The sequence below is a fragment of the Melospiza melodia genome, chromosome 1 (assembly GCF_035770615.1).
Source record: "Melospiza melodia melodia isolate bMelMel2 chromosome 1, bMelMel2.pri, whole genome shotgun sequence".
Lineage (NCBI taxonomy): Eukaryota > Metazoa > Chordata > Aves > Passeriformes > Passerellidae > Melospiza > Melospiza melodia.
This window is the reverse complement of record NC_086194.1, coordinates 171,264,183-171,287,592: the sequence shown is the minus strand read 5'-3', so window position 1 is coordinate 171,287,592 and position 23,410 is coordinate 171,264,183.

Genomic DNA, 23,410 nt, shown 5'->3' with positions numbered 1-23,410 from the left:
TGTTGTTGCACCTAACATACCTTTAAAGGTGAATTTGGCTTTCTGCTAAAAGCTGGGTTTAGTCTAATTTGGAAGAGAATCATAGATACAAAGGATGGTTTGGGTTGGAAGGCACCTTAAAGACCATCCAGTCCCACCCCCTGCCATGGGCAGGGACACCTTCCACTGTCCCAGGTTGCTCCAAGCCTCATCCAGCCTGGCCTTGGACATTCCAGGGATGGGGCAGCCACAGCTTCAGGAATTTCCCAGGGATTTCTATAATTTACAAACAGGTAGAGGGACAGACTGCATTGGAGAATCCAGAGGAGGTGTGGACTCCACCTTCTTTTGTGTCTCATTTGTGGTCCCAAATTTATTTTACTTAGAGCTCCTGTTCCCCTTGTCTTTATTCCAAGGACAGTATCCACGTAGATTAAGCTTAGACAAAACACCAAAGCACTCAAAAATGACATACTGCAAGCACCCTTTCCTCGAGGAATAACCTTCCAGGACGAGCTAGAGGATTTTCAAGGGAAAAAACAAAGTATATGAGGGTGGAGTCCCCTGGGGGCACAGAGGTTACAGAGGTCTCCCATTTGCCCAACATATTTTCTCCTCTCTCCCATCCATTTACCCCACCCCATTTGGTCCTCTTGAACCCTTAAGTAATTCCTCTCTGCCCTCCCTGTCTGCTTCACCTTAAAACTGATGGTCTGTCTTTCCAGGTCACACTCCTCTCCTGAATTGTTCTTCTCTAAATTCCCCAGGTGGTCCTTGCAATCTCCATCCCTATTTATCCCTATTCCCTGTGTCCTTGTCCTGACTAAAAGCCTGGGGGTGACCAACAGCTGCTGCAGCTTGAGACACCTTGAAGTGAAAAGCTTTGGAAACAGAGCAGGGACATCTCATCTCTTTTGATGTTGCCCCACAGGGGAATCAGGCAGGGAGTGGGGAAGTGAAAGAGCAGAAAGAAGCTTCTCTCACAAAGATCCTTTGCCCCCTTACACCTTTTCCCTCTCATCCCTAAGGTTTCTCTGCTTCTTTCTCTACCAGACATAATGGGGAAGGGTAATGGGGTCGCTGTAGGGGCACTGTGTCCAGCCCCACAGTATTGGAATTATTACACCACAGCCTGATAACTTCTGCAGAAGGTGAAGCATAATGCACACAGAGCAAATTCCTGCTGAGATTCTGCTGTGTCACTCAGTGCGCTTTGCAGAAACATGATGCAGGTCTGAGAACCCTGGGATGATTAAATTGCAATAAATACCACTGTGAAAAAAGATGTTTGTAGGTGGTTTGAACCAGTTATGTTTTAGAATTGTTAAAAAGAGATTAAAATGTTAATTAATGGTTATAATAAAGTCACCACGTTTACCAGCCCCTTAGGGTATTGTGTTTAGATGCCTCCCCAAAGTTTAAAAGAGTGATGAAGATGATTGTCCCAAGCTTAGACAAGGAAAACTCTGCAGGCAACACTGCAAATTATTTCTTTTGTATCTCATCACGCAGCTTCTGTTGTGGCGCTCACCTAATCTTTTAAGTGACAAGCTCTGACCTTTGAGTTTCTGATAATCCCCATTTGCTTTGCTGATACCCAGCCAAACCTACCCAATTTTTCACTTTGGGCCAGCTGACAGGACCTGGGTTAGGCTGTGGCTGGGGAGTTCTCAGACCTGTCAAGTCCTGTATGGAATAAGAGACTCCTCCTTGTGCAAAACTCTCTCCCAGCACTGTCCTGCTCTGCCCTGCAGCCATCCTGAGCCCCCAAATGATGGTGCAGAGCAGGGGGGCAGCAGCTGGCAGGGCAAGGTGCTCAGCAGAGCTTTTCTAAATATTCTTCCCTTGCCTGCTGCTGCTGAGATCCTCTCTGTGATGGTGTTCACAGGGGATCTTGGATGAGGGAAGAGATGCAGATCTGACTCCATGTTCAGAAGGCTGATTTATTATTTTATGATATACATTACATTAAAACTATACTAAAAAGAATAGAAGGAAAAGTTTCATCTCTGAAGGCTAGCTAAGCTAAGAATAGAAAGGAATGAATAATAAAGGTTTGTGTCTCAGACAGAGAGTCCAAGCTAACTGCGCTGTGATTGGCCATTAATTATAAACATCCAAGATGGGCCAATCACAGATGCACCTGTTGCATTCCGCAGCATCAGATAACCATTGTTTACGTTTTGTTCCTGAAGCCTCTCAGCTTCTCAGGAAAAAAAATCCTAAGAACGGATTTTTAATGAGAAGATGTCTGCGACCCCTCTCTGCATGCCCAGCTGTGCCGTCCTGCCCTGCCTGCAGCAGGAGAGTGGGGTGGACAGCAGGGATGATCAGACATCCCTGAACACACGTTTTTTTCCTCTGTGCCAGAGCTATGAAAAGCCCCAGTGAGCACTGCTGAGGGAGAACCCAACAGCTTGGCCAAAACGCCTCCCTTTCAGCCCCTCTGTGCAGCAATGCTTGCTATCCCTGCATCTCCCACCCCTCCAAAGAGCTGATAATGCAGGGCTGTCCCTTCAGCCCTCTGCCCTCTGTTCTCCTTTCCACCTTGTTTCCTGGAATCTCCTCTTCAGCTCTTCCCAGACCACTCATTATCAGTCAGAATAAGAGAATAACAACCTTTGATTCTGGTGAGGCTCTGGCACAGCTTCCCAGAGATGCTGTGAACTCCTTATCCCTGGAAGTGTTCAAGGCTAGTCTGGATGGGGCTCTGAGTAAGCTGGAAGACATCCCTGCTCATGGCAGGGGGTTGGAGCAAGATGACCTTTAAGGTCCTTTCCAAGCCAAACCTTTCTATATTTGATGTTTTTGTGATTTTGCTCACAGTGCTCAAGCAGATCTGTCTCTATCATGACTATTTTCAGTGGTGTTGTAGCCATGAAAATCTAGAGAGAAATTCTGATTCCCAGGAAAGGTAGCTCAACTCTGGGCACAGGACATGAACTCTTCCTTCTTATAATCTTTTTTCCCCCTGCCTTAGGTCACTGAATGAGCCTCACTTTGCATCAAGGCAAATCCTGAAGCCCTCAATTAATGTTTTACAGTTTTTTTATCCTGTAGACTGGACTCTTTCCTTTAAAGACACATGAAAATGAATCTTCTCAACTGTCAACTTTGCACCTCATTAGGAGCAGTGTGAATCAGAAGGAAAAAGAGACAAAAAAAAAAAAAGGACAGCAAATCTCTATTTCCAAAATAGCACTCAGTGATTTAATGGATTCATACACACAGCTCCAAAAACAAATGGCTGATTAAATTAAATCAGATTAAATAAACAAAAGAAGCAAAGGGAAAGCACAGATAAGAATTTGGCTCAGTGACTGGTATTATTAGGCGGGGAAAAACAGTTAATTTAAATTTTAAGAAGGATGCTGTTTGTCAGGGTGGTTTCATTTAAACAGATCTATTCTGTCCATGACACATTGCCAGATCTTCTCTTTGTGAAGCCAACAGGGAAAATCAGTGTTATTTTGCCAGCCCTGTACTATGAGGAGACTGGGATGTACTGACATGAAGTTTTCCTGCACTGTGGGCAAGATTTATTTCTGCTTCAAAGCATTTTGTGCATGGGCAGCCACCAAAGCCTGCTGAAGCCACCTATATCTTAGTGTCCAGGGGTGTTCCCTGGGATCTATCCCAGCAGCAGTTACCCAGCAGAGCTTTCACTGGTACCAGTGCAGGTCAGGGGACAGTCAGGAATAAAGTGAAGCATCATCTGAGTCATGGAGATTCACTCAACCTTATAATTCTTATATTTCCTCAGTATTCCTGGTTTAGTAATGTACCTTTAGCATTTTCACATTATGACCTTGGGTTGTTTTTTCCTCTTTTCTGGATGGAAACAGGGTCCAGCTGAAGGTTTTCATTGTATGCCCTTGATGGTGATTTCTAGTTGGCAGTTCTGCCTTTTCCCCCTCAAACACTCAGCCATGGGGGAATGTTACCAGTGGCCCATTCTATTCTTTCTCCAACTCATCAATATTAATTAAACAGGAATCTACCAGCATTGATTAGGAAAATGCTCCCATTAGCTGCACAAATGAACACCAAAGGAAAATCAGCAGGGACATCCCTGTGGAGAGGATGCCACAGCCAACACAGGGCTCAGTTCTGAGAAGGGAACAATGAATGTTCTTGCTAATCAGCCACCCAAATATTCATAGCAGCAGAATTAAAAGAGGACAGATTTTCTACAGAATTGTGAGCACAATGTTTTGTAAACAATCCTGCCACCACATCCCCAGCTTTCCTCTCATGTACAGAACCATCTCCTCCTACTGAGATACAAGAAGGACCTTCCAAGTCCCGAGTCTGGCAATGCATCAGCCTTGCAGATCCCTACATCTCCAGGCCTCCACAATCCTCAGACTCCCCAAATCCCTCCAGCTCATCCTCAGAGCCCCTGAACTCCCATCCACACTGTCTCCAGTGCCTCTCAGGTACCCTTGTGATGAGTTTATCAGAAAGCAGAAGAAGCAGCAACAGACACATAGCGACTGATGTGCCACCAGGGCAGGAGGAATGGGTCATTCTGGTTGTCATGCTGAAACCCTGCCTTGCTAAGGCTAACAGACGAAGTCTTCTGTTCATTTCTAGGGACAAATTATTGGGGATTTGAGTAATTCTTTCAGTCTCATTGAAACTGGCAAGCAGACAGAAACGGTTCTAGGAGGGGGAAGCAAGACTGGCAGTCGGCTAAGACAGACGGACAGTTGCAGTGTGATCATGTTAAAAATGAAAATCAAGGTAAAAACCCATTTCTGAAATGTATCTAGAGGTTTAGCTACCTGTCACTCCATCCTGAAGTGCAGCTAAATGGTTTTGAATCAGACAAATCTCCAGTGGGATTGGTTGGTGTGATCCCTCCAGCTGCAGGCAGTGAAATGTGCAGCCCACTCCCACAGAAGGACATCTCAGGGAAAAGGAGGGATTAAAACAAAAGCAACATTTCAAAGCTGGAAATCTCTCAGGTGGCCATTGGTTCTGATCACCCAATGGTTGCATTTTTTCATGGTGTCATATGAAAAAAGCCAGCCCAAGATATCACATGCTCTCTGCTCTGGAGTCATTCCTGGCTGAGCTATCTGAGGTCCCAGATCCAGATAAACATCTGATCAGCATTCCAGAAAACCTGTGAGTGAAAGCTGTCCTCCTGAATAGAGGTGTCAGGAACACCTCAGGAAATACAACAAGGGCAAATGCAAAGTTCTGTACCCAGGGCAAACCTCAGTATCAACACAGACTAAAAATAAATTGCTTGAGAGCAGCCCTGGAAAAAAAGGGGTTTAGAGATACTGGTGGATGAAACCCTGGACATGAGCTAGCAATATGATATTTCAGTCCAGAAAGAAAATTGTAACCTGGGCTGCATCAAAAGCAACATGGGCAGGAGGTTGAGGGAGCAAATTCTGCCCTTCTACCCGCCCAGGAGGGCTGCATTCCAAAATAAAAGAGACATGGAGCTGTTGGAATGAGTCTAGATGAAGCCACGAATGTGATCAGAGGGATGGAGCCTCTCTTATATGGAGACAGGCTGAGAGAGTTGAGATTGTTTAGCCTGGAGAAGAGAAGGTGGCAGGGAGAATTTAGATCTTTTCAAGTGCCTAAAGGGGGTACAAGAGAGCTGGAGAGGGGACATGAGTATGCCGGGATATGACAAAAGGGAATGGCTTTCTACTGAAGGAGCATAGATTTAGATTATGAATTATTAGGAATAAATTCTCAATTATTAGGAATAAACTCTTGACTGTGAGGGTGATGAGGCCCTGGTACAGATTGCCCAGAGGAGCTGTGGCTGCCCCATCCCTGGAAGTGTTCAAGGCCAGGTTGGATGGGGTTAGGAACAACCTGGCATAGTGGGAGATGTCCCTGATTATGTCGTGGAAGTTGGACAAGATGATCTTTGAAGGTGCCTTCCAACCCAAACCACTCAACATTTCAATGTGAGAGAGTCACCTCATATTCCCCATGTAGGACTTGGAGTGTGGGTATAAATTGTTCCTAGAGCTGCCTGTAACAGCTCAGGTCACTGATGAATCTCACAAAATCCCTGTTGCCTGCATGTGGAGCCTTGACCTCTCACTCATAGACAGACCCACATCCCAAACACAAAATGTGGGATTTTATCACCTCTGCATGGACGTTCACTCTTCAAACACTGATGATAATCCAGAAGAGAACAGATCTTCTGTAGTTTCTGTCACCTCTGTCACCCCTGTTCAGAACCCTTTGGACACCCTGGGAGCTCCCAGAGTACAAAACTTCCACCCATTTGCAAGCAAAGCCCAGCTCTGGATGTAGGTGTGACTCACCTCACATGTGGCACCCAAAGTTCTGATGGGTTACAGATGTTTTAGGCAAAGATAAAACCTCCCTGCACTTTGCACTGTGGGATTTAAGTTGGGAATGCAGACCTGGCCACAGTATTTTTAGTTGTGATAATAATAATAATAATCACAACGACTTAGATGTTTAAGTTCAGCCCTCGAGAGACTGTGACCACAGAAGTCTAACAGCAAGGAACAGCCCCATCTGCTTTCCCATCTGAAATTAGCTGCAAATAGTCTTGTTATCCACTCGGCCCAAGCATGTCATCCCAAAACCCTGCTCAGCATATGCTTTTCAAAATACATTAGCTTGGTTCTGCAGGGTTTTGGCAAAACATTTCCCATCATGGTTTGCAAAGTCATCAAAATCTCAGCCTTCCTGAGGAATGTGCTGATTTCGTTTTGACGTTGCTTAAAACCAGCTTTTACATAATATATTTCAGCATTTAGTTGGTGGAGTTATTCCATTTGAAATATATATTTAGGATGCATTGTTTATTCTGATTTATTTTATGTTAGAAGCTTATTTATTATGTTCTCTTTTATTCAGCATTTATCTTCACGTTTAATTTTATATTCACTTTCTTATTATAATTCCATATTCCACAGCTTTATCTAGTAAAAATGAAATAGTAGAAGCCAAACAAAAATAAATGTTGGAATAGTTTCAGTGATATATTCTCATTGACCAAAAAATGTGTTGCTTTTTTAAATGCACGAGAGGCAAAAATCAAAATATAGCATTATATCACAGACTGCAATGAAAAAAAAATATCAGAACTATTGAATTTCTCATAAAGCTGAGTCTCCATAACTCTCCTGGCTCACTATACATGCTGATATATTTATTCAATCATGCAAATATAAAATACTCTTTTCCTAATACTGACATTGCTCGTGTCATTAAAAATTGATTTACAAATATTTTCGCTTTTCTGAATAAATACTCTACTTGCTGTGATTTTTTTTTCCTTTTTTTTTTTTTTTTAATTACATCATTATTATTCCTGCATATTTGACGTTGCTTGTTTACACTCACTGGGTTTGGATCCTCTTCAATCTGACTCTAGATACATCCTGCTTCTCATTAGAAGAGCTAAAGAGCACACAGATCCTGCCTAAGCATATGTGGCATGTGCTATTCCTTATCCTCAGGCTGGAAACATTGATTTTCACAGTGAGGGACAAGAAGCAGAACACTGCAGATCTTGCTAATTATCCCTACACTGCAAATTCAGATGGAGAAATAAAAACCTGAGAAGGACCAAGTCCTGAAAATTGTGTGAGATTTCCCTCTGCCTGTAATTCTTCAGCAAGTTTTCAGCTGACAAATGCATTTGGTGAGAGGCAGGACTCACACATGACCGGTAGGTTTTAACCAAAATATGCATGGTGAACCCATCTCCAGTTTGTCTTTCCTCACCCTGCTCACAGCAAAGCCCTGAATCACAATAACCTGCCTTCCCCTCTTGCAGTGAGCAGAGCATTAGGTAGAGATCTGCTTTTGTTTGTGATTGCTTTTTAATGTCTTTTCGCTACAGCAGATAGGCCTGACGTCATTAAGGCTGTTGTTGTTATCTTTTGAGAGGATTACTGAACACATAATTGATATCAGTTTCCCTCCCATTAGAGATTTAGGAAGTTTGGTTGTATTTATACAAGTGGGTTTGTATTGTAAAAATATTCTATGAGACAAAAGAAAAAAAGCGTATCATTTCATTATGTTCCTCAGTGCTGAGGGATTGTTTTGGGGTTGCTTTGGGTTGATTTTTGCTTTCATTTTATGGATATTGAACGTTGTTTCATGTAACACTAAACTTTATGCAGATATTGAGAGGCCAATAAAGTCGAATACTGAGAAGAACTGATGCAGAAAGATGTCCAGGAAAGCCACTTCCACCTGACAAGGGCTCTCCTGGTCTCACTCCTTTTTCTGTATGCACTAATAAATCCTCTGTTTATTTTCTTCCTTCCAATGAAATTCATTATTCCTGAAATTGCTGAGTAGAGCAGCACCCAGTCAGTCCTCCAGTGAGGATCTCAGACAGGCAGAGAAGCACAGACAACCACCAGAGACATTTTGTAGGACCTCACACTGGAATTGCACAGCTTTTTTATTGAGCCTGGACCAGCAGCAGCATCCAGAGCTGTTCTTTATTTATCTCAGCTCCTGCACCCAGATTATGGGGAAAGGGACTTTATGTGGCTCAGAGGATGAGCATGGGTTGGATGAGAGGGTAGAAGGAGGCTCTGATACACCCACAGTAAATCTCAGGGCATAACCAGACACAACTTTTCAGTTTTTCCAGCAAAGCCCACTTCCATGTAGGGTTTAACTTGGAACACAAAGCTGCCTCTGAAGTAGCCAAAAAGCTGCCTCTGAAGTAGCCAAATCCAATTACAAAAATGTCCATATTCTGCTTGATTTCTTCTCAAAGATATTTAGAAGGGAGTCTCTTCTATATTAGACAGAGAGGAAATGGGAAAAAATCATAAAATCATAAAAAACAAGCACCAGTCCCTCGAGGCAGGAGTGAAATTGTACAGAACCAGATGTGCCCACTGCAGAAACACCTTTGCAGAGCTCCAAGGCTCGTCTGAGAGAAGCAGCAGGAGATTCCAGCAGCAGCAAGGAATTCTTAATGCAAAGGTTTATTTATGTCTCCTCTTTCGATCTCACTTTGCAGCCTGGGGAGTGAAGCCCCAAACATGTTTGACACATTTCTATTTCTCAAAGCCAAGCTTTTCCCACCAGCTGCTCTTTGCTCCACTGGCAATATTTTCCCAGGGCAAACTGGAGTCACCTGCCCAAGGTAACCCAGGAGGAATCCTCACAAAAGGCACTCAACTGTGCTTTAATTTGTGGGACTGCTCCCTTTGGTCCCAAGATGGACCAGGCTGGTGCCCTGGACTATAAAAGACCAGAACAATTAACACTGATTTACATCCCCCTCACCTAATAGAGATGCCTTTCTATTTGCCCCAGGATGGTGGGAATGTCTTTGAATCACATTAATCTAGTTTTCATAGGAAGACTGAGCCTGCTTTTGAATTTACCACAGTGGTAATTTCATGGATTTTGTGGATTTGGTAGGTGGAGATCTTGGAGGTCTTTTCCTGCCTTAATGATTCTATGATTCTTTAGGTGTTTCCATTGCACTGAGTTTATAAAAACTCTCTTGCTGGTTCTTACCTCGTCCTTTGCTTTGGTTTCCCTCACCTTTCAGAGTATTTAGATCAGGGACACAGCCAATCAATCTCTCAGCAATCCTGAGCTCTCAGGTTACTTTGCAGTCCTGGTCCTTGAGGTGCAATTTGGATGCAGTCTTCTCCAAAGGAAATGGATTTGATAACAAGGCAAAATCAAAGAATCATTTGGGTTGGAAAAGACCCTTAAATTCATTGAGTCCGACCCCAGCACTGCCAAGTCCACCACTAAGCCATGTCCCAAGTGCCACATCTACAGATTCTAAATATCTCCAGGGATTTAAGCCACTTTCCTGGATCACAGTGACCACAATGAGGTCCAAACCCACCACACAGCAGGGACAGTCCATAATACCTTTGGGAAAAGTAAAAATTCCCTGATGTGGTGTGCATACTGAGTCTTAAATCATATGAGTTGGAGACTTTTCCACTGCTCACCAGCTTCTTAAAAAGACCCCCAAATCCTCCATTCTGTGCAGAAAAGTTTCATTCCTGAAGGAGTGAAACTACAGGTAAATACTACAGGTAAATAATCTGTTTAACCAGGGAGAGGCTGCCTGTTAGAAAAAGGTGATAAATCATCCTGTGATTTAAAATCTGAATTTAATTTCAGACACAAAAAAAAAAAGGGGAGGACGGGAGATGGAGCATTAAGAAACTGGTATTTTGTCTCCAAAGTAATTGAGCAGCGTGTAATGAGGACCAGCAGGGACAGATATTCAAGGATGCAGCACTGTTTCCTGAAACATGAACAGATGGAAAGCAACTCCTGTGTGTTGCTGATGACTCCACCCAGATGCCTTTGTGCTGCTTCAGTGTTTCCACTTCCAAATTCACCATTTCCAGGGAAGGACTGATCCTGTAGCCCCATTCCATCACCTGGGAGAAGTTCTTGGAGGGAGGTATTGCCTGAACTACATTTGGGAGGCATCAGATGAGTTGACTCCTGAGAGGAAAGTCATGGAATCATAAAATGGGTTGGAAGAGACCTTAAAGATCATGGAGTCCCAACTTCCTGCCATGGGACACCTTCTGCTATCCCAGGTTGCTCCAAGCCCCATCCAGCCTGGCCTTGGACACTTCCAGGGGTGGATCAGCCACAGATTCTCTGTGCCAGGGCCTCAGCATCCTCTAGGAATACAGCAAGGTCTGGAGGTGTAAATCACCTGGGATCATAGGATTCCTTCTCCCCTATCAAACTACTGAGCTCTCCAATTTACTCCCAAGTCCTCCAAATGTGTGCCAGCACCAGCACAGATGAGTCAGGGGCAGGACTCAGATTGATTTTTCAGAAAGAGGATCTGCAGATAGGCAAACATGGGCTCATGTATGAACTGAAGAGGTTCCTCCTGCCCTTGATCTCACAGGAGAAAGGTTTGACCTTGAGAACAAGGACATTGTAAACCTCTAACATCTTCACCTATCTTTTTAATTTTTTTTTCCCTCTGAGATGTAACATGAAACTACTCATATTTTTTTTTTCCTCACAAAATACTCTCTCCCTGCCAAAGTGGACTGGAGAAGGCCAAGGCTGGAACAAATTGAAATCTCCAGGTATCTAACAGTCATTTCAGCTTCTCCACATGATCCTTTGCACTGCTGGGCTTTCTGCGGTCGAGTTGCTATTTCAGTTGACATCTCCAGTCACTTCTATTTCTTGAAGAAGTGGAAATGCAGAGCCCTGTATCCGATGGGTGCTGATCTGCAGCACCATGAGAGCAGGACCTCTCCAGGCAGCCTTTGGTGAGAAAGGCAAGTCACCCATCAGCAAAATATTCCTTGAGAGCCATTTCTTTTTAACACCTTCCAATTTCCTGGCCCTACTGCTTCTGTATGAACTGCTTCCACATGAGTAAATGACAAAATTCTAGCTCACGAATTACCACCGACTAGTGGATGGCTCCTGTGCTCAGCAGCTACCCACTCACATGATGTCTGAAGCTGTGTGTATATTATTCCCTGAAGTACCAGGAATGTTCTCATACATCTAAATTCAGCTCAAGATTTGCCGTGGTTTGTGCAGCGATTAATGGAAAGGTCTGAGCTTATTTCGTGCTGCCGGCGCCATAATCAGTTTACTTGGGGATTCACGTCGGGGATTAACAATTTTGCAAAGATTGTTACATCAGATACAGTTCCCAGAGGTGAAAATGCCATTTTTTGACATGATTAACTGAGCAAAGTTGCAGTTATAAATAGACATACATAGGGCTGGCAGGAACCAAGAAACTGAGTTGCAAGGGGATGCTCTGAGCTGGTTTTTACCCCATCTGATGGTTTCTGTCACTCTTCAATAGCACTGTAGTTTTTGAGAATTTTCCCATACCTGTTGAACTCCTGGGACCAGGTGTTTTGCCAGTGTAAATTTAAATCCATGCCCAGTTTGCATTGGGAAAGGCCAGTTGATGTCTTCACACCAAAATATTGCACATTGCATTGCAAATTGCCCAACACTTAAAGCAGAGAAGAACTCCAACTTATTTCATTGCTGTTACACCCACTTTCATGTGGTGTGAAGTGCAGCAGATTTCAGGATATTTCAGTTTAAAGGACTGAATTTTAATGAGAGTATCTGTTAACCTCTCCAGTCCCAGCTATTTCAAACAGTCTGTAATTCAATGCAAACTCACTCTGACAACTATTTGGCCTCTTCAAAGAAATCTCTGCCTTTTGAGAGGTCTAGGAAGGCTGTAAAATGTTCTTCATTATTCCTTAAGCACCATATGAAGGTGTCTTTGTCTGTTGCTTGCTGGATAACACTGTGCCCATGGGGATGGACCCAGGTATTGGATTAGCTGGGATCATGGATCAAAGCCCCCTTGATCCAGCAAGTGTCTGGAGTGATCCCTCATACTCCCAGAAATCTCCATGGAAGGCTTTGGAATGGAGGAGTTTATACCAACCCATTTTGGGAGCCCTCTCTGTGACAGAAAAAAAAAAAATCCTCAGTCATTCACTTATGAAAAAGATGTCACACAATGGATCTGAGTGTTAGATGAGCTTCCCTGCTCTCCTGCAAACAAAAATAATGACATTTCATACACAGATAAAAGGAAATGTAGGGGTGAAGAAAGCTGCCCAGCCCCTGCTTGAGATACAACAATTTCAGAGCCTTTCTTCTTGCTTTTTCACTTCCAGGTCGCTTCCTGGACCTTTATGCACATTTTCTTCCATCAGCTTTTGCTTCAGTCACTGAAAAGAAAAGGAAAAAAAAACAAACAGAAACTCGGTGGCCAAGGGTGATGCTGTTGAGCAGAGCCCGCCCTGCCAGCTTGCTATTTCTGGCTGGATCCTTTTTAAACTTGTGGACGGCTTTGTAAGCCTTATTTACACTTATTTACCAAACTCCATCTGACAGAACACACAGCAGCTTCCCTCCCCTCCTCTCCGTGGCTCTGCAGAAAGGACTCATGCAGGCAGAACCACAGTGCCCACTGAATGGCAGAAAATGTGATGGGAATGGGTGTGAATCTTTGCTGCTGCAGGAACAGAGGAGGAAAAGGAGCTAGAGAGACCTCTCTAAGTGACCCCTGCAGTCTCAAACGAGGAGAGCAGTGTTTCACACTGGGTGAATAAAACACCCTCTTCTGATTCAGGGGTTTTTGTTGTTTTTTGATTTTTTTTCTGGGATGGAGGGAGGCCCACTTAGATGTGGGACAGAGCAGCTGTTTAGTAACACAGAGCAGCACCCAAAATCAGTGCCAGGCAGAAATTCTGCAGAGACATGAAATGCCTGGGAAAAGTGAAGCAGGTAGGATGTGATTTCTCAGCAGTGTGTGATCACAGCACCTCCTGGAACAGCACTAATCCAATTTAAAGCAGCACCTGCTTTGCTGAGCTCAAGAGCACCCTCAGCATCACACTGGGACCCTGGAGTGGAAATAACCTGAACCTGCTGCAGCCCCAGACAGGTCCTAGAGCACACTCCTCCAAACTTTGGGCTTTTCTCTGCAGAGTTCATCACACATGGATGAGATTCTGCAATATGGAAATCCATGTGAGATAAATTCTTCCAACCCATAGCAGGGATCTTACAGTTTTCTCAGCCTTGAAAATAAAATTAAATGAACATGGCCTAACCAAATCACTAGAAAAGGGACAAGATGTGCTAACATTAAGTCTAGAACAGCCATGAATGAACCTGCAGAAGGATCATTAACATTTAACAGCTGGGCTTTGGAACAAGATGATCTTTATGGTCTTTCCAACCCAAACCATTCTAAGATTTTATGATTCTATGATTCATGGGTTCATCAGCAATTTCCTTCCTAAAAATTCTTTGGTCTTTTCCTTTACAGAACAACAACATCTTCATAACTCTCCCACAAGAGCTTTGGGCTTCCTTATTGCTTCAGGTGGGTGTAAACTCAGAGTAACTATGATTAGGGTAAGGAAAAGTCACGGGGTATTCTATGATTGACTTCTTCTCTTCTCTCTTCTCTTCTCTTCTCTTCTCTTCTCTTCTCTTCTCTTCTCTTCTCTTCTCTTCTCTTCTCTTCTCTTCTCTTCTCTTCTCTTCTCTTCTCTTCTCTTCTCTTCTCTTCTCTTCTCTTCTCTTTCTCTTCTCTTCTCTTCTCTTCTCTTCTCTTCTCTTCTCTTCTCTTCTCTTCTCTTCTCTTCTCTTCTCTTCTCTTCTCTCCCTCCTGCCTCCACAGCCTGATCATTGGAATTTCAGCCAGAGCTGGTACTTACCTGCATTTAAAACATGATTGCTTTTGGCATAAGGGGCTCTGAGAGTTTCAGAGCAGCTTTTGAAATCAGAAAGATGCTCTCACTTTTATAACAGAGTGACTTTCAAAGGGAAACAGCGTCTGGTGGATTTTAAAGTAGCTCCACAGCACCTCACATGAGGATGATACACTGAGAGTTGATACACTGATACATCAACCAGTGCAGGGAAGGCTGAAGGACACTGAATAATTATATATAAAAATAAAATAATAATTATGGCCCTTGGAATGGCTTATTCCCTCTCTAGAAACTCTAGGAACTCTAGGAACTACCTCAACCCCTCGAAGTGTGATGGTGTTCACAGGGGTTCTTGGATGAGGGAAGAGGCGAAGGATCTGACTCCATGTTTCAGAAGGTTTGATTTATTATTTTATTATATACATTACATTAAAACTATACTAAAAGAATAGAAGAAAAGGATCTCATCAGAAGGCTAGGCTAAGAATAGCAAAGAAAGAATGATAACAAAGCTTCTGTCTCGGACAGAGAGTTTGAGCCAGCTGACAGTGATTGGCCATTAATTACAAACAAACCAACATGAGCCAATCACAGATCCACCTGTTGCATTCCACAGCAGCAGATAATCAATGTTTCCATTTTGTTCCTGAGGCCACTCAGCTTCTCAGGAGGAAAAATCCTAAGGAAAGGATTTTCCATAAAAAGATGTCTGCGACATCGAAGGTCATTTCTTGCACATGATGCTCTCTCTAGGAGACCGTGAGGGAGAGGGATTTGAAGGATCAGGAGCTCCCTCTGCTCTCCTGCTCTGCATCCACCTGGCCAAGCTGACGGGTTTCAAACACATCTCACATCTCATCTCCCTGGTGAGATCCCCGAGGAGAGCAGACAATGGATTTAATTTGAAAACAGCACTGGATAACTTTTTTAATAACCAATAACTAACGAAAAGTGCGCTGGCCAGAGAAATTGTGAAACCACAGAAACCCCTGGAATAAATAAATAAATAAATAAATAGAAGCTCTGCTTTACTGGAAATGTTTCTGTAGTGAAACCAACTGCAGTGAGAGGAGGAACAGCCCTGCCAGTAATGGATAACATTTATCACATTCACGGATTCATGGAGCCATTCTGCACACCTGAGGCTGCTAACAACGTGGGGGACGGGGGGAGCTGCACTAAAGGCCAACATATGGCAGTAAATCTGGAACAGCTGAGCACTGGGATAAATTCACTGCAATATTTCCAAATTTTTAGGGCTATGACTTCCCAGTTGCCCTGTAAAGAAATATCAGTGCAGGGGATTCAAAGCATCTTTTCATCTGTGAGTTACACTGGGAAAAAAAAGAGTGAAATTCAGTTTTAAGGGCAGATTTCCTGCAGCTAATTCCAGTCATTAGGTATCAACTATAGGATTCTACAACGGGATTCTACAACAATCAGGAGAAACAGCCTCCTCTGCACATCACTTCTCACTTCACCTTCTTTTGGGAGCCTTGTTCACCCATCACACAGGGAAACAAAGATGTGTGACCATCATGAGGCTGGAAAAGGACACACAGGGTTTAAATTACTAGATCACAGAAGAGAAAATTGATGTCTTAATTTTCATTTTACTGATTATTTGTACTGGCCCTCTGTTTACCTTATTCCTGCAACTCTCAGAGGCATGGGAGGGAATAATTAAGGCATAATCTTTTTTTGTTTGGTAAAATAGGGAGAAATAAATAGCTGCTAAGATTGATTAGGGGCTGAAGTGAAGCAAAAGCCTGGGGTAGATTTCACCTTGCTGTTTCTCAAAAGAATGATGCAAAAGAAATTGAAGTCGAGCCTTTTGCAGGTAAATCACAGACCCAAACTGGGAAAAAATAATCCCTGTGCACAGCTCCTTTCTTTGAGGTGACTGAATTGTTCTGTAGCATTTCTGCAAAACTGGAGCAAAATCAGTTTCTTTGAATGGATGACCACGCTTCAAAGGAAAATATAACTGAAAAGCCAGTGTGAAAACCACATATAGGATTTTCTGAACCTGGTGAGAAGTTGGAAAACAACTTCTGTCTGTCCCAAAGCATCACCAAAGGGTTGTGGGGCCAGGATTGATGCCAAAAATCAATCAGGAGGTTTAAATTCCAGGCTGAAGTGAAAGTGGGGCCATGAATAACCCAGGAGGATGCAGAGGACACAAGGAGGGTTGAATGGGCCAGAAGTGTCTGCCAAAAAATGCAGAAGAAATCACAGAAAATGGGAAATCCCTTCTCCAGTAAGATGCTTCATCTGGCAGAGTAACAAGTCATGGTGCCCTAGAACCAAACTGGCTCTTCCTCTTTTCCCCGTTCTTTTAATTTTTCTTTCTATTCCTTTTGAATTTCCTTTTTCTTTTTCCCATTTCTTTTTCATTTTCTTTCTGTTTTGCTTTTCATTTTTTCCCTTTCTCATTTTCTTTATTTTGTCTCTTTTTCTTTTTCTTTTTCTTTTTCTTTTTCTTTTTCTTTTTCTTTTTCTTTCTTTTATTTTTTCAGTTTTCCCCCTCTTTACCCCCTTTTTTATTTTTGGTTCCATTTTTCTTTTCTGTTTTAAGCATTTACAAAGTTATTCTATTTTAGAAAGTGATCTGTGTTAGCTCATCAGCTAACATAGACCTCTTTCTAAAATGGAATAACTGCCCACATGGCTGAATACCTGCTTACCTGATTTCTCCTCCCACTCTTGACTCCTGCTGCCCAGCTCCCTGCCTGAAGGCAAAAGTGTAAATGACAAAATTGTGGAGGTTGGCAAGCAAAAACCATCACTTCAATATTTGCTGACAGGCAAACAATGTTTTTGTTGCAAAAATAGTAGTAAAAAATGATCACATGAAAATTTTGATGTTAAAAATACAAAATATTATTTTCATTAGAAAATCATCCCAGGTGAATTTTTCCCCCATTGCGTGGATCACAGGGAATGATTTGTCCTCTGGGCAGAGGCAGCTGCAGGATTGAGATTTGATTTAGATTTAGATTAAAAAATTAGATTTAGAGATAGAGGATGAAAGGGTCAAATCTGAACATGGTCATGAGTGTGGCTGAGCATTCACAGTCCCCTCTTGGTGTCCAATGATGGCTCCACCCCTGGGCACAGCTGTGTCTAGGATTTTGATATGATGATCCCCATTCTGTGATTTTGACCCCATGATTTCTGACTAGGAACTCGTGATCCACAAATTCGTAGTCAGAAACACGAAAATGTAGTCACCATTGAGGTGTAGAGTGAAAACAAACTCTGATCAAAGTCATGCTGGTAGAGCGTTATTAGTGCATGGTAGAGACCTGCAGCTCTAAAAAGTGATCATGCAACAAAACAGTGATACTCTGCCCTTTCTTGATCCCACAACAACCATAAAATGTGCTCAGCTGAAATATTTAACACTTTACTTGTGGATGGGATGATGCCCAAACCGAGGGAAAGCAGATGCTGTGGAAGGTGAACATTTTTCAAATGCCACCTATGGCTTCACACTTCCCTCTCTCGTATTCTTGTCATGTTTTACTTCTTATCTGCAGGTCAAGTATTATTATGAAACAGTAAAGACAGAGGTAACTTCTTATTGATCTGGAAAATAAAGTGGGAGACACAAAGTGGAGAGAACAAAAAACCTTGCTGCAGTCCTTTGAAAATTAACTCAGCATCTGTGTTTGGGCCTTCTCCTGCAGATTGTGGCAAAGGAGGAAGCTGAAAGGAGAAGAAAGATGTGCAAAAGTAACTTTAAATATGTTTTTGTCCCAGATCCAAAAGGATGAAGACACCAAAAACAAGGAGCTTCATCTTGAAGCCTTCCTGGAGATTGATGGAAGCAATCTTTTTTAACACAAGGAAAGCACTTGGATTTGATCAGTGGCAACTTAGAGATCACCAAACTGAATCAAATCCCTTCTATTTTTGTGATTTTGACTTCCTTCTCTTCCACCTCCTCCCATTTCTGATTCCCAGGAGAAGCCCACCAGAAGCCCACCATGTTCCCTGGGAGGGAACATGACCTGAATTTTGAGACTGGGTTGCAAAATCTCCAACCAGAGGGGAAGGCTCAGAATTCTGAGCTCATGAATTTACATCCTGAGAGGAGGGAAAAGCCTTGGTGAAGGGTATGGAGAGCTTATTACAACCTGTAGCTTTCTACAGACTCCTGCCACACACATCTATGGCTCCACCTCAGTGAACAGCATCATTTAAAAACCCTCAAGCTCAGTGAATTTTTAGTCCCTAAGGGATGAAATTTAGCATTGACTTCCATTAAATTCCAGGGAGCTACACAAATTGTGCCAGCTGAGAGATCTCAGCCCTCAATAGTCCATTAGCCCCCTAACCCAGGTAGGAAAATATTCCTATATCAGACCCACTGCCACCTCACTCCTCATCTGCCCTTCTTTTACGTAACACCACCTCCACCATGATGGATTTACACTGTAGTGCCAGAGGAAAAAAAAAATCCATCCCTCTACTTTTTTTCTCTCCTTTTCTATCCCTTTTCTCTCCCTCTACTTGTTTTCTCTCCTGCTTTTCTATCCCTCGAAGGCCCAGTGCTATCCTGGCATTCTGAATTGGGGATGATAAAAAACAGTTCAGGTGTAGGGCACATGAGGAAAAGACAGCAAACCTGCAGAGTATCAAAGAGATCATTTCTCTCAGAAGCATCCACAGAAATGAGAAGTAATGAGCTGACACCTCCCTAACAACTTTTCAGAATGCAAAGCATTGGGCAGCTGGTCAGGTGGAGAAAAAGAAATAACCAACCAACACTCTTTCTTCCTTCTTTTTCCCCTTTCCTTTTATTTTTAGCCAGAAGATGTGTTTAGTCTGGGGTGAAAAAATCTGTCATGTTGGTGAGATTGTCCCCACCACAGCTCCACTCTGAAGAGGACAGCTACTCCAAATGGGTCACTTCTGCTATCAGCCACGGGGTGAGCACAGCAGTGGCTGATTAACAGCGTGGGGAAAAAGCCATGTAGGACAAGGATGAGGTGAAACCTTGCTCTGAAACAGAGCTGTAGGAGAAATGAAGGGGGTTAGGTTGTAATCTTCCAGGAGCTGCAGCCACAGCTGCAGCAATGAGCCCTGGAGTTCACAGCTCTGGGTTGTTTTTGCTCTGCTGCAATGCTGGGCATATCTGTGCCCTAAGATAGTCCAGGCTGAGGCTCAGAGCTGAGTTCAGTCTGCCTGTGAGGGTGGCAGGTGTTAGGATAGAAAAGTGTCACCTGAACTGAGAGTCCTCAGTGTGTCCCTGCAAAAGCCGCTACACTGGAGATTGTTTCAGCCATGTCACAGCTGAGGGAGGAGTACCCACAAACACCAGTTTTAGATTTTCACTTCTATCATAGAACCATAGAATGGTTTGGGTTGGACAAAATCCTCTTATTCCAATCCTTCCACTAGATCAGGTTGCTCCAAGCCCTGTCCATCCTGGGTTTGAACTCTTCCAGGGATAGAACATCCACAAATTCTTTGGGGAACCCGTGTCAGTTTCCCACCACCCTTTGTTGACCTGAATCAACAGATTTTCAGAGTCTCCTTCTACACCTGACAGTGAGAAAGTGTAGGTGGGATTTGTCCTGCCTGTCTTCAGGTGTCCATGTCTGCATGGGATTTCTGGCTTCCTGTAAAAGTAGGTGCCAAGTCACCAGAGTCAGTAATGTCACAGGTCTGCTCATACTCAAACAAATTCCTAAATTTTGTCAGACAAATTATGCCCTGAACTTGTCTCAGTGAAGAGAACCTGGTGTGACTTGTTCAGATGGAGACACCTGTATTGAAGGTATCCATGCAGGTCAGATAGATTTCACCTATAAGGGAGTGTTTGGAGAAGATTTCTGGCTTGTATGTACTTTATTGGAGTTCACTCCAATGACTCCAAAGAAGACCTCGTGTGATCACTTGGCTTCCTGTTTTGATTACAGGACTGTCATGCAGACATCAGTCAAAAATCAGAGCTCTTGTCACATCTGGTCTAGCACAGCCCATCAAAAACCTGCCAACAATGATTTTACTGGGAAAAAATATCACAGATCTCTCTTTGCAAATGGAAATAACTGTGCTGCCTAAATTGTGAGGCATCTGCCACAGCACCTTAAAAGCTTCCAGACTCATAAATCTGAAAGGGAAGGCTTTCCCTCCTGAAATTAAGTTTTTTCTTTTTTCCTTAACAAGACATGCAATTTATTCCGGTATGACCCAACTGCTCACCACACAAATGAGTAAGAGAGGAGTAAATGTAATAATTCAAATGCAACTTTATGTAGATCAGTAAAAGAAAACCAAAGGAGAGATCCAATAGCAAACTAAACTCTGAAATTTGAAGTCACATATGAATCTTGAGGTCTCCTGGGACTAGATGTGCATGGATGGAGAGGATGATTTCAACTTGCAGCCTTTATTTAGAACTGAACACTGATGTCCAGCCAGCGAGATGTGGATTCATGTTTATGAGCCGCCTGGCAAATACTCACGCACCTCCCACAAAAACCCTCTAATTAAATGTTAATTAAATGCAACACATTAGGCTTAGCAGACTCTCTGCTGCTGAGTTATATACATACACTGCAGACACTCTAATGAAATACTTGACTTTGATTTACGAACATGAATGCAACTAGGACTGGGGCTCGCGCTGGTATCTAATTTTGCACAAAACAAAGGAGGCTGCCTTGCCTCTGCTAATGGCTCCAGCTTTTTAATGAATACTTCCAGCCATGATGTGATTACACAGTGACTTACAGGCAGGGAAGAGACACAAGCAGAGAAATGCCTTGCATGGAGGGCACCTCCTCTCCTGGCAGTGGGGAAAGATTTTGCCGGGTCTCCAGCTGCAAACGCCCTTCAGCCACCACAGTGATCTCATTTCAGCCCTCGTTGCTCTGGCTGCCATCACAAAGCCTTTCCTGATCTGAAGGGATGGAAACAGCAGGTGAGGCTCAGATTGTGTCATGCCCGTGACAGTCAAGATGATGAAAGGCCACGGGTGAAAATCATCAGGAGAAAATCAGAGGTGTCACTTTGGGAGTGAACTCGTTTATGCAGATGGCTCCTGATAGAGCTTCTAAATTCACTCGTTTCACATACAAAATAATCAACACATTGTTAACCTTAATTTGGCTTCAGAGTAAGAAAATACCACAGAATCACAGAAATATTCTGAGGTGGAAGGGACCCACAAGGATCATTGAGTCCTACTCTTAAGTGAATGGCCCATATGGGGGTCAAACCTACAACCTTGGCATTGTCAGCACAGTTCTCTAACCAACCTAATTCTGGCCCCAGTATGGAGTTATCTCAAGTTTTACTTATTTTTATTTTTATTTTCTACCTGGCCCCTAAATTTCCAGTGCAGACACTGACTGACAATTTAGAAAAAAATTATTAACTACTTCTTATTCCCAACAAGCAAGGTACAGCCTGGCACATAGGACAACTGAAACTCTAGGATTTATAATATTGCTCATTTTCTCCTGGTTTTTTGGTAGAATTCTCCCTTAGTGTCCATAAATGAAGGCAGATCCTGTCATGCCATGCATTACAGGTCCTCAGTGATAATCAGCACCTAGCATGGTGTATGAATCCATGTGGCATCCACAAAATACACTGGTTAAGGTACAATATTTTTTCAGCTTCCCCAAAGCTCTGAGACTACTGGAAAGTAGCCACCTGCCAGGGAAACTTTCACTAATCCTTCCCAAAGACTCTTGCTGGCTCTTGGGCAATGGCCCACACAGCAAAAATGCAGATTAAACTGCCCCATGAATTTCTGAGGCTTTACAATGACCTCAGGCAGAATTTGTGGTGCTGCCCTGATGTCAGTAACTGGGTTGGAGACTTTTAATATTGGCTGAGGTATCTCCTGCCTCCACTGTGATTGAGTTATTTTTAAGCTCACATCTATTTCTCCTTAAAAATGAGTAGATTGTGTCTCAATATGAAGAAAAGTATTGCTCTCCAAGCAAACCTAGCAATACAGAAAGAGAAATTTGAAAACAACATCCCTTGCTGAAGTGGCAGGAGGCTGAAATCACTTGTGGTGTGTAGTACTTTGAGATTCCCAGAATGGAAGACGCAGCTGAAATGCACATTACTGTCTCAGGGACAAAAAAAGGAGAGATCAGATGAAATAATGATAAGAAAAGGCAAAATAAATTAGTTACTTGCCTCCCTGAGGGCAGGCTGTGCCGGTTTTATGAATGTGAGAACCTATTCTTGGCCTTGCACAGGCATCTGTGAAAAATGTGCCACCGTTTTATCCCTCTGCGTGCCCTGCCAGAAGGAGCAAGCGTGGCGGGAATCGCACGCCTGACACATCCTGCAGCGGGGACTGACCACGTCGTTCTGGAGGGCTCCACGTACACCACGGCTGACTAAAGGACCAGCAAGGTCAGAGACTACCTTGGATGCAGTCCTAGAAAACCATCCAGGCGCGCTAAATAAAACAGAAGCCAGTAGGCATCTGGGGAGAAGTGATCTTAATGCGTTCGGATCAGAGATGTCGCCGGCAGAAGGCTCAAGCAGCAAAGCTTGGGGCACGAAGACCATGGGAAACTTTACCTTAAACACAGGTCCTTACCTGTGAGGAAATACAAACAGATGCTGGGAACATATCATTATTCCACATTGCTAAGTGGGAGCTTTCTTTTAGAAGTCCCAGACTTGACAGAAGAGGCTGTTGTAGGAAGAAGCTAGAAAAAATGGACATTCAGGCATTTTACTTGTTAGCACAAAGCTGCAGAAGACCTGAACAGTCCATACCCATGGAGAAAAATTATTTTAAAGGTATCAGAAAAACATATTGTAGACATCTCCAGGATGGAGAAAGTTCACACCAGGCAGTGCCTCTACTCTGAGCTCCGAATGCAGAGAAATTTTACCCCTCAGTCTCTATAAATAACTCCCTTTTTTTTTGGCAAGACCAGGGGGAATTTTAAGGACTTGTATTCTTCAAGGGACACCATATGGCGGTTTTGGCTCCAAAAGAAGTGCAGAATGTAATTTTGGGGGCTCAAAAGGCACCTTAATTAGCTATAGTCATCCAGGAGTGGAACATACCATTGAACTCAACTGATGAGCTACAAAGACCAAATTATGCTGGTGTTAACAAATTATGCTGTCTGTTGAGGAAATTGAATTCTTGTGCCAGCCTAGCCTTTGTGGGTTAAACTATTCCCCAGCCACAGGAGCTGAAAACATTGAAT